Here is a 12,411-nt window from a genome sequence, read left to right on the forward strand (position 1 = left end):
GTAATATTTGTTGATCAATGTCTAGGTAAGGGGTAAAGATAGATGACTGCTGGATCAGCATGTGGCCTGCCAAGAAAATAAAAGGACATTCATAGTGATTTTAATCTGTTGGGCAGTGCTCTGTTCAGGATGTCGGATTCCTTTTATGAAAATACAGAGAAAAGGTTCAGAGTATACCACACTAAAGTGCATAACCTCTGTTTCATGATTTGCAAAGAGTAGACAGTCCATTGACTGGTGAATTTATTTTCTATATATGAAAGGTAGCACTCCAATTTTTTACCCAAAGAGAACCTTCTCATTTCTGTAATTGACTTTTCTTCCAAGGAGATAGCTTATCATTCCCTTCTTTCTGATGTTCTCCATACTTTCACCTTCTGTCTTTTAATTGCAGTATAGTTTGCTTAAGAATGCATTAGTAGAAAATTGAGGTACATATTTTGTATGGAAGAAGACAACCGCCATCTACATTTTCTGCAATTCATCCATGCCCTTTGTTCTTGGACATGATAAAAAATCTGCTTTCACTCTCAATTGGAAAGCCTGCATGAGTTAGACTAGACGGCTGTTGACCTTCAGGCGATAGTGAATGGGAGAGATTCCCACTGTTCTCATTACTCTGGGCAGTGACCTCATTTGGAGCAATAGCCTTGAGAAACTGATACCTAGAAAACTTACTTTCCTAAACCCTAGACTCTGCTGATTTGTAGACAAGCTCAAGTTGTCTAATTGTCGTGGTGTCAATGCTCTGTTCTAGGATGGTGTACATCACTTGCTATTCGCTGAAGGCAATGAATGTCTTGATAAGTAAGTGTAGGTAACTGAGTTCAGATGTCTGAGTCAGATTTGTTTTTCTATTTTTATATCCCTGTTCATATCCCATAGCAGATAGTAAGCGTGTTGTGTGTGTGCATGTGTATTTAAACATTCACTGAATGAATAACATGTAAGTGAATGCTACCAACATATCTTGCATTGTCCATAAGACATTTTAGAGAACTATATGTATTAAAAATAATACACAGTAAGCATCATCTTGTGTTGTTTCCCAACAGGGCCAATATGATGAATCTTGTTATTAACCTTTCTGCAGTTGAAGAATTTGATATTAAATAATAAGCAGAAAATATGGGACTATCACATGTCCATCTGTCCAGTGTGATGTCCGAAAGTTTAATTATCAATTTTTTCTCTTTTGTCTTTTGATGTTAAGATTAAAATTAATCCTCAAATCATGTAATAGGTTCCCTGTAAATTTTCTTCATATGTTCATCCCTGTACATTTTTCATTTATTTACACACTTTTAGACATACTGTATAATATATTTTACTTGCTAAAAATTTAAAAAGGCTGATGGCTGCTTAAGAATTATTTTTCTCTTCTTTTTTTACAAGATTGCCTTTTAGATATGATCTGATCTGACATCCCCCCCAGGATGTCTGCATGTTCAGGGTTATCAGTCTTCTGTCTAGCTCCTGTCTTTTAGGCAAAGAAAAAAAACTGGCCTCTTGCTGGGCTGGGCCTCTAACTCTCTGGACTGCATATATTAAGTGAATAAAATGGAAAGAATTAGGTCATTGGGGGCAAAAGTGACTATTTGCTTGGCAACAGATGAAGAGAAATCTTAAATACGCCTTTCCTCATGGAATGTATCTGAATCCGGTGTCATAACACAGATTGGTTCAAAGAAACAGCTGTTTTCTGCCTATACAATCCTGTGACTATAGTTCCTTAACAAACCTAAATCTGACACAAAGTAGCAGTGAGAATAATTTTTATGTTGATCTTGCCACAATCCTCTTTCTTTCCATCTTAATACCGCCATTCTGTCACCTGGATCAGATAAAGAAATTGCTCCGCTAAAGAAAAAGTACATTGGGAAGAGACATCATGGGGAAAAGAAGGAAAATTTCATGGAGTCACTCTCAGAGATGCTGAGGAAGGAACCTAGAGCCATTGCTTTCCATCACTTACACGGGCATGTTTATTCTGATCTTCTTGGATGGTGAGCTCTAAGCCAGAATGAGTAAAAGTATCCATTTTACTCTTGCACTCATCTTTATCTTCTACATGGAAAAAAGCCTCTGCATAAAAATAGCCCTAGAACTCTGGCACTGCACTGCCTTCCCCTAACACATACTGATCCATTCTGAATATATGCATTACCAACTACTTACTAGTTTGAAAGTTTATGTAGTTTGCCACATATTCAGAAGAAAACTGTTACAAATATTAAAGGTCTTAGTTTCTTATCTTAAGGAAAAGTGTAATTGGGCAGAAGGTTATTCACTGAATATTTTTGAAAAGACCAAATCATAGCTTCTCAGCACATCCTGCATTGAGTGGCATCACAGTGAGGCATGGAAATAGTATCTGACAATGACTTAGTAACTACATGTGTACATGGTTATTTCATAATGCATCTGTCTATATTTTAGACTCCATCCACAAATCGTTGTGATCTACTTACAGTTTTTTTTATTTTTTCTTGAATTTTTGTTTATTCTTTGACATACACCTAGTCATTTCAAATTCAAATACTTGTAAAACCAGGTTAGGCCTTGTGGGAAATTAATCTGCAATCCAAAAAGCAAAAACAACCTGATTTAAAAAAAAATATTTTTTATTAGAAAGTCAGATTTATAGGATGAAGGAGAGACACAGAGGAAGATCTTCCATTTGCTAATTCACTCTCCAAATGGCCACAATGGCCAGAGCTCAGCCCATCCAAAATCAGGAGCCAGGAGCTTCTTCCGAGTTCCCCACGCAGATGCAGGGTCCCAAGACCCTCCTCGACTGCTTTCCCAGGTCACAAACAGGGAGCTGGATGGGAAGCAGGCTGCCAGGACATGCCAGGGTGCTTACCCATATGGGATTCCAGTGTGTGCAAGGCAAGGAATTTAGACACTAGGCTACTGCACCAGACCTAATAAGCTCCCCCTTTTTTTTAAAGTATGCCTCTGGTTGAATTCTTTTTAAAACGTCATTTTTTTAGTCATACCTCACATCCATATTTCTAAAGATATTTACAGACACCAATTCCATTCTATGAATTAGCAGTACTATTTTAATGGGGACCTACCGGGAAAAAAAATATCCTTTGCCTTCTGGCTAAAATGCAACAAAAACTTATTTGGCAAAACACAATCATAATGGATTTCTGGAGCCAATTTTTACACATTGCTTTTGGCTGTTGAAAAATTTTTTGGCTCCATTCAGGCAAGGTGGAGAAATTTGCCATCATCAGCAGTATGTGCTTTGGAAGCATAAGTGTAGAATTAGGTCATATATGTCACGACTTGGCCTCTGTGCTCTAAAATTGTTTTAACCATAGTAAATTTTATTGTATGCAATATATCAAAAGTAATAACTGCATATAATGAGATAAAATGGTTTGATTCTTGAATTTGAAGATTCTTAAATTTTATCATAAGATTGAAAATATAAGACATAGGGCCCAACAGAGTAGCCTAGTGCCTAAAGTCCTTACCTTGCGTGCACTGGGATCCCATAGGGGTTCCGGTCCTCATCGCAGCTGCTCCATTTGCCTTCCAGCTCCCTACTTGTGACCTGGGAAAGCAGGAGAGGAAGGCCCAATGTCTTGAGACCGTGCATCCATGTGAGATATCCAGAAGAAACTCCTGTATCCTGGCTTCTGATCAGCCCAGCTCTGGCTGTTGAGGCCATTTGGAGAGTGAACCAGTAGGCAGAAGATCTTTCTGTCTTTTTCTCCTTCTCTTTGTAAATTGTTCTTTCCAATAAAAATAAATAAATCTTAAAAACATTTAATAAATAATATATAAAAAATGAACTAAATCTTTCAGCTCAATAGTAATATACTGCAGTCACCAAATGGTAAAGCAGTTCCATAGACATGCATATATATGTGCTCTCGAAACTCTGCAAATCATTTATATATTTTGGACTTATCCACAAAGAATTGCAAAATCATTTTTAAAGTTAAACCAAGAATAAAAAGTCATGTATCACCAAAGTGTTACATGAAGCTGTTGAGAATACCAAAAGCATCTTAAGAAAATGACATTGTCTCATCAGAAGACTTAACAAAAGAAGCTTTATAGACTAGCAATGGAACACATGATACTTGATTGTTCCATTGTATAATCTAGCAAACTGCTTATAGTTCTACAGGAAAAAGTCCTCTAGGTTGCATGTCTGCCCCATTGCTTTCAAATGTCCACTCTTCAATTTGATCATCAGTCTTGCTTCCACATATTTTTCCAGAAAATTCAGGCATTAACTCAGTCCAAATACCTTGCCTGTAACTTTCCGGAACTGGATTGTGTCCACCTTCTACACTTCGTTAACTGTTGAATAGACTATCACAAACTTCTCTCAGGGAGCTCTGATTTCTGCCCATCATCTTAGTACTCCCGGTTACGGAGTGAGCAGTTTGTGGAGGAAACAGATTAAATTTGCAGAATAATAATAGCACCACATGAGATCACCATCATTTGAATTCTTCAATGATACACTGAATGCATTTCTTTCTGCATCTTTTTTTATTATATTTTTAAAATTTCTCTTTATTGAAAAGAAATATTTACAGAGAGGCACCAAGATTCAGAATATGCAGAAAGAAGGCTGTTGTTATCAGGAATTGACTTTGAAATACTCCCAAAAGTATAAATTCAAATGGTTAAAAGACATATGAAAAATCCTTAGGCTCCCTGGCTGTCGGGAAAATACAAATAAAACCACATTGAGACTCCATGTAATTCCAGTGAAATTGGCCTAGGTTCAGAATTCTATTAACCACTCCTGCCATGTGGGGGAAGAGGCACCCTCCTTCACTATTTTTGGGAGTGTAGATTAGTATTACCACCATGGAAGTCAGTTGAAGAATGCTAAGATAATTGAAAAATTAGTCTACCATATGACCTAGCTTTCCCACCTCTGGGATAAAATCTGCATATGAGAAAGTGACCTGTAATTCTGTATTTGCTGAAGCATGATCTGCAATCGCAAACACATGGAAACAACCCACAGACCTATCAAAAGAGGAATGGATAAGAAAACTGTGGTACATCTACTCCAATGGAAACTACTCAGTCATTAATAATATGGTCATAAGATTTTCATAATATGATAATAGCAGAGATACTATTTTCACAAAAGATAACATTTATTAGAAGCTTACTATGTATGCATCACTACTGTAACAACATGCACAAACATACAAGCACACACATGTGTGTTTCTTCAATCATTTCTGGGGCAGGAGCTTAACCTTGTGGTTCAGATACAGGCTAAGATCTCATGTTCCAGGGCTGACACTGTGGCACAACAGGCTGATCCTCCATCTGTGGTGCTGATATCCCATACGAGCACTGGTTCAAGTTATTGCTGCTCCCCTTCTGATACAGCTCCCTACTGGCAGACCAAATGCTGGTGGTAGAACAAGTTTTGCTGGTTGTGGTAGTAGCCATCATAGTGGTGGTTTCCATGACAGTGGTAGATATTTCAGGTGGCATGGAGATTGTTCGCAAGACTGATGGGACTTCTCCAACCAACCGGACACTTCAATTTGTTTTAATATTGGAGTTGTTCTCATCTGCCATGTTCAGTACTTTCAGACCATCATAATAGAGTCCAGAGAGCTGACTTTGGAAGGGGTGACACATGTCCTTTCCATCAATGGCTATTTGCGCCTGGGTGTTGAAGATGGCTGACTTCTGGGTGAAGCATTCATTATCAGTTTTGCCTGTGGGGTAATGCTCACTAACTGACCAGTTGTCCACCTGGAGTGTGGCATTGCTGCTGTTTCTGGTGAAGCACACCATGTGGTATTTGCTGACATTGATAGGAGTTTTATCTTCTTTGATGGAGATATCAACTTTGCCAATATTGAAGACAATTCCAATTTCCCCTTGTTCTATATGAAACTGCCGGAAATCTCCAAGTCCTGAGGAACTGTCAATGAAGAACAAGCTGCTGTCCTTCACCGTAGTGCTGAAGCCCACTTCAAGGTGATCAGAGCATGTCCTGACCTGCCATTGGCTGGCAAGGTATAGAGAATAAGGCCTTCAATTTTCCAAAAATGTGCATAGCTCCAGGATCATTGCACTGATTTCCAATGGTTTCCACTGGTTTACCATCTGCAACAAAATGGTCCCACCTGGCGACCATTACGCTCAGTGAAATAAGCCAATCCTCAAAAGACAAATATCATATATTCTCTTTGACATAAGGCAGCAACTTTCATGCAAAATAGCAACTTTCATATATATATATGCCATATATATATACATACATACATACATACATATACAAGCATGTGTGTACATATATTCACCTAGAGAAACTGTATAATGCAGACTAGCATATCAAGAAGTGAAGATGCAGTGAGTATGCACCTTTACTCTTAAATAAAAGGTAGACTCTCAATGAAAGTAAAATATACTTTGACAATAAGATGCTGGACTCTCTACCGCTGTCTATATCTACAGTGTTATGATACACTTAAAGAGCAGAACGATGGACTTGCAACTGCTGTTGAAACACAGTACTATTGTAATAAGGGGGGATTAGTGGTGGGAAGGAGGGTGTGGATAGGGTAGGAGGAGAAATCCCTGAGCCTATGAATCTGTACCCAAAAAATTGTTTTTTAAAAAGACCACTCTTAAATACAAGGTCAATGGAAATTCACTGTGAATTTATTAGGTATCTACAAAACTGAAAATCCTTTGATATTTATTCTTCTATTTCTTCTATTGTTTGTAGCAGAGGTAATTCCCCCATGAAAGAATATTGACATGGAAGGAGGTGGGCATTGTAAATTTCCTGGCTTGAATAGTACCTAATAACAAAAAATGCCTGTAATTGTGATGCTACTCATATATATCTCCAATGTTTCATTTATCAATCTGAATTAAATAGGATGCGATACACAGAACTCGCTAAATCCTTTTTATTCAGTATGATTCTTATTATTATTTGGATGTGAATCATTCCATTTGATGCAATTAATTGTTTGAGGCAATAATTGCCTTCATGCTCTCTCCAGTAACACAGTTTAAACGCATATTAAGGTCTTTAAACACATTCACTAAAATGTATAAACATGTTTACCCAGCAGTTTGGGGGTTGTGAAGTAATCATTTGTGTTTACTTGGTGGGTCACATGGAGAACCACTCCTAGCTGCTCTCATGCCTTTGTGTTACTATTATTATCATGATGTTTAGGAAAACAATGGTATTCAAGTTGAACACAGAGAGCCACTATATTGAAGCTACACCGTAATTTATTTTCACGTTAAATTTCTTTGAAATTCATCTCATTGCAAACTAATAAAACTAGCCCAGATAGAATTCACAACACTTTTATCTTGCCTATTTGAAAAATTTTGTTAAACGACATAAAGATAGGAAGTAAGGTATATGCCAAGATTGTGAACATTTAACTGTTTGTGCTAATATATGGCTATAGGTAAATGCAAAATCAGGAGTCTTTGAGTCAACAATATGAATTTGAAAAGGTGAAAAGTGCGTAGGAAAGTGCAGCACACTTATCAGAAATATATGTACAAAGTTGATGCAAAATTGTGTTCATTTTGCCTTTAGTCCAGCCTGGAATTGCAAACAGATACCTAGTTAAATTACTAGAAACAAGCACTGCAAGTCAAAGTTAAAATTGCTGTTATAAAAGTAAGTATATGTTTTCCTGTACAAAATGCAGAGCATAGGTCACTTTGTTGTTAACTCAGGATATCAGAATAGTTGAAAATTGGCTCCCTACAAGGTTCAAAATGACTCTGAACTTTAAGACAATTACTATGAAACTGAAAGATAAAATTATCTATAGAAACAGCAAAAAAGTAACACTAAAGAGTTAGCTCAATATTACACTATCAGAAAAGACAGTAAGAAAGGTAAAATTTATTTTGCAAATTGCTTCAATGGAAATGCGTTTTAAAACATCCTTTAAGTTCGGGAAGAAGGTAGGGAAATCCAGACCCTATGCAATTTTACCATAAAATTCAAAAAAACAATAATAATATATAAAATTTAAAAATCCCTTAAAGATAGACACTTTTTTAACTGAGCCAGCATTACAGAAACAAATAAAACCTCAGCAGGAACTTTAGTGGATCTGAATTGAATATTAGTTGCCCAGCTTTTGAAACAACAGGTATTAGTTAATTCCATAGGTAGATTGATATGTCTAACTCCAAAACTAGAAGTTTTATAAACAAGTTTCCAATGACAAAATCATTAGTTACCGTACAAATGTAGGTTTCAAGATCAAACTTCCTGAATTTTTATCCAAATAAGTAAAACGTGAATTATATATGACTTGTTTTCCAAAGGAAAAATGCTAGATACCCTTACTTGTAATTAGATTTGCCTTTGGAGTCACAAAAAGAATTAAAGCTTCTCTGTCAAAGATGCAGATTATTGTTGTGTCTAACAATTTATGTCTTCTCTCTTTGAGAAAATGAACTGCTGAATGTATGTGTTTCAATGAAAATAATCTATACTTATTCATCAGTTAGGATAATTTTTCATTTCCCAAATTATTGGTGCAATTTTCTAAGAGCTTATCAGAATTCTCCTACCAATTAATGTCACATGCAGGTAACAATTCATATGTATTGTATGAATGGAACTTTTTCTAACAAATTAGAAAAATATTAAATTCAGCTTTCTGAAAATCTTGAATTTTAATAAACATTTTGTTCATTGTTGTTGCCACATTTTAGGTAAAATTTCTTTGTTTTCCACTATTGATGAATACAAAACAACACTAGGAACATCAACAAACAGCTCCTAAATGAGAAATTGAACACGAATAGTAAGAAAACAAAAATAATGTGCATATATTTGAAGAAAAATATTTTCAGTTCAATTTCATTTAAGTGGACTCAGTGGTTATTTTCCCATCATCTTTTTCCAGGCAGTCTGACTTTGGAAAAGTATACCAAATGTATAATTGCAACTCAGAATATCAAAAATGAAACAGCTTTTATGTCCTTAGCAATGGAGATTATCATGGCTTCCTCAGTCCAACAAACTTTTTTTTTTTTCCAGAGAAGCACCTGAGGCTTCTTATCTGGTTTGTACATCTGTGGTGTTAAGTTGGTGTTCAGGAAATGTCATTATCAGAGAAAATGGACAAAACCTGGTCACCTAAAAAAAAAAGTCCTAGGGCTCGCCCCCGACTTCTTCCATTTGCCCTTTAGAATCTGCTCATCCAGAGCATGGGCCGGAGGTGAAGGATGGGTGAATGAGGAGCATTTGCAGGAGGATCTCCCTCTGCTTCTCAGCCCAAATCTGGAACAGCTGTTCAATGGTCTTTTATGTTTATGATCTCTCTGAGCCCCTTAATCCTCTCCACATCTCTATGCAGCAGGCTGTACTATCAACCTCAGAGTACAAATGGGTAAAGTTTAAGAAAATGAATCATCTGTCCCTGGAAATCTGTGTTTATCACCTTGCGGGCTTCATTAGTACCACCTGGCATTAGGTTCAGTCTCAGGGGTGGGCTGGCAAGTGCCTTGGCAAAGAAGAAATAGGAAAACTTGATCTACATGTTACTGAAGAAGGAGCTTCACTCCAGGGGTTCTGTTTCCTCAGCAAATACATGCTAACCTTGACTAAATCTCGTAGTTCTTCTCTTTTTGATACAGGGATAGAATAAGAATTTTTATTTATTTTTCTCCAGATATTTTCTGAAGTCCTTGCTATAAAGGGAATATTATATTTGTTCTCTGAACTGCTAAATGACTAATGAAAGATTTGGACAACGTAACCTGGTCAGTATCTATCTCTTCCAGGAATATATTCCAATTTCTATGTTTGGTTCATCCATTATGGCCTTTATTCCTTCATTTAGCAAATATTTATGTAGGACCTACCGTGCTTTCTACAATGGTTTTATAATATGTACCTATAAAAAGGATGAATTCGCTACATATCAGACATTTATTTTCTATTATGTTAAATGAGTAATGAATATGATGTGATAACATAAACCGTGATCATGCTCAGTACATGGCATTATGGGAGCATAAAGGAATGAAGCTGGAACAAAAGAAGGTCAGGGAAGGACTTGCGGGAGCCTTGAAGAAGGAAGGAGAGTTAGGAAAGGCAGAAGCATGTGTAAAGAAATGGAGACTTGGATAAGCTGCTGGCATGTTACGATGACTGGAAGAACATTAATAGAATCCCGAGAGAAGATGAAAGTAGAGCGGAAGACAGGAGATTCGAATTGAAATATGAATTTTGTCCTGAGGGCAGTGAAGAGCCATTGAGGGATTAATAAAGAGAAATACATTTGACGCAGATTACTCTGTCAGCCATGTGGAGAATGGCTTCGAAGAAGGAGACCTCATATATTAAGGAATGACTGACAGAACGATGATAAAAGTAGAAACTTGCAGTTACCATCATTGAAACTGAACCCTTTTTTGTGAGCTTGTTGGGGAGGGGAGAGACAGTGATTTTTCCTGGTTTCCTTATTTTTTTCAAGAACCATGAAAACACTCTTAATAACTAATTATCTACCTTAATCATATCTAATCATACTTCATGTCAAGTTTTCTTTGGTTAAATGTTTATTCAAAAATGTATTCTGGATTTTGAACCTCCTTGAAAATACTTCTAATTATATTCATCTGTTTAACATGCACAACTATATATTGCCTTTAAGAGAAAATGGAATTTTAGTCAGAAACCAAGAGATTTCTGATAGGAAAATCATTATATATTTTACACATATTCACCCATACATGCACATGTACTTATTTTTTTCACATTAGCAAGTCTAGTGTCCAGCATAATTTCGCATGAAAGAAAATATAGTTAGTTTATAATAAAACCCAAGCATTGTGCAAAGTATCTTATTCCTTATTGCCTGGGGTAAAAGTGACCATTTGTAAATTGAAATATAGATTCTACACAGAGTTTGAATTTTAAGCTCAATTTTATTAAAGCAATGACTGACATTGCACAAAAATGTACTGAGAAAATAGAAGGATGTTCTCTCACATTTCTTTTCTTATGATTTCTTCTTCATACTTGTATCTGAGATAAAAGAGCCCTTTGTGTCTAAGGCTACAGAAAAAAAAAAGACAGCGGAAACATTTAATAGAGTTAAAAATTGATGATTTGTCTCTAAACACGCATTCGTTCTTTGAAAGAGAAAGAGGCAGAGAGTCACCGAAAGAACCTTCATTCTTAGGTTTACTTCCCAGAGGAGCGCATCATTTGGGGATACATTCGTCAAAGCAGACATGTGAGAAGTCAGCTGCGTTCTCCCCGGTGTGGGGCAGCAGCTTAAGTATTTCAGTCATCACCAGCTACCTTTCACAGTGTCCAGGAGCAGAGCCAGGAATCTGACACAGGATCCAAACACCCCAGACAGGATCTCAGCTACTAAACCAAAGTCTACACTTCTCTGCTCCATGTCTCAGTTAAATAACTAGAATTCCGTTATCAACTTACATATATGCGGTGTAACATATACACACAGCATTTATGCTCACATACTGTTATTCTTGCAAAAAAAATTAAGGAAATCCAAAAAACTAAAATTCCTGCATTTGGTAGCTACATCCCACATATATAATCTGTATAATACTAAGGGATACATATTGCTTTCACCCTGATGAACAAATAGTTATTCAACTTCTTTAATTGTCTTTAATCAACTTTTTGTTGACTTTCGTTGACTACATTTTCTGGTGAGCATTAATGGGAAAATCCATGCAATGTGGAAATGATAATTGAAAAAAATACAATAATGAAGGTTGTGCCTAATGCCTCCCCAGTAATGTCAGCAGTTTATAGAACATCTAAAATAAGATAGAGTTGAGTGGGTTCTGGCGCTGTTTCTGTCACTCATTGATTTGTTACTTTACTTTCCTTATCTATACAAAGGAAATTCTCATTTCTATCTATCCTACTACAGAAGCTGTTTTGATAAAGAATGTGATTTAGGTACCAATTCTGTTGGAAACTATGTAATACTGTAACATTTGTTGCTATTATTGTTGTGTATTTACTTAGACTGAATGCCCCTGTGTTTAATGGGATCTCTTAAGGATTAAAAATTTGATGGTGGAGTGTTCTCATCACATTTATAACGACCTGGCTTTACAAACTCAAGGACAGATGTAGGGCATTTTAAAGATAGTAATAATAAACTACCTTTTATTTCTGCAACTTCTGTGTGTACACATGCTCATGTCACACATATTACGGTTTTGTTTTCAGTTTCCTAATTCTAAACTTTCAACTTTGCCATTTCTGCTTCCCACTTCCACAGTATGGTCCAAAATATTGTTTTTATCTGCAATTCATTGACTTATGAGGTTCTCATCACTAAAATACCCCCACTTTGCTGGCCTCATTTTTCATTGCCTCATTCATATCCTTAACTTCAATCT

General features: G+C 36.3%; 1 pseudogene; it reads right to left on the minus strand.

Moving 5' to 3' along the window:
* Positions 1-1,948: 1,948 nt before the first annotated feature.
* On the minus strand, positions 1,949-11,429 carry LOC121164869 (annotated as a pseudogene).
* Between the last annotated feature and the right edge of the window lie 982 nt (positions 11,430-12,411).

Source organism: Ochotona curzoniae, unplaced genomic scaffold (assembly GCF_017591425.1).
Source record: "Ochotona curzoniae isolate NIBS_2020 unplaced genomic scaffold, NIBS_Ocur_1.0 contig_1071, whole genome shotgun sequence".
In the NCBI taxonomy this organism is placed as follows: domain Eukaryota; kingdom Metazoa; phylum Chordata; class Mammalia; order Lagomorpha; family Ochotonidae; genus Ochotona; species Ochotona curzoniae.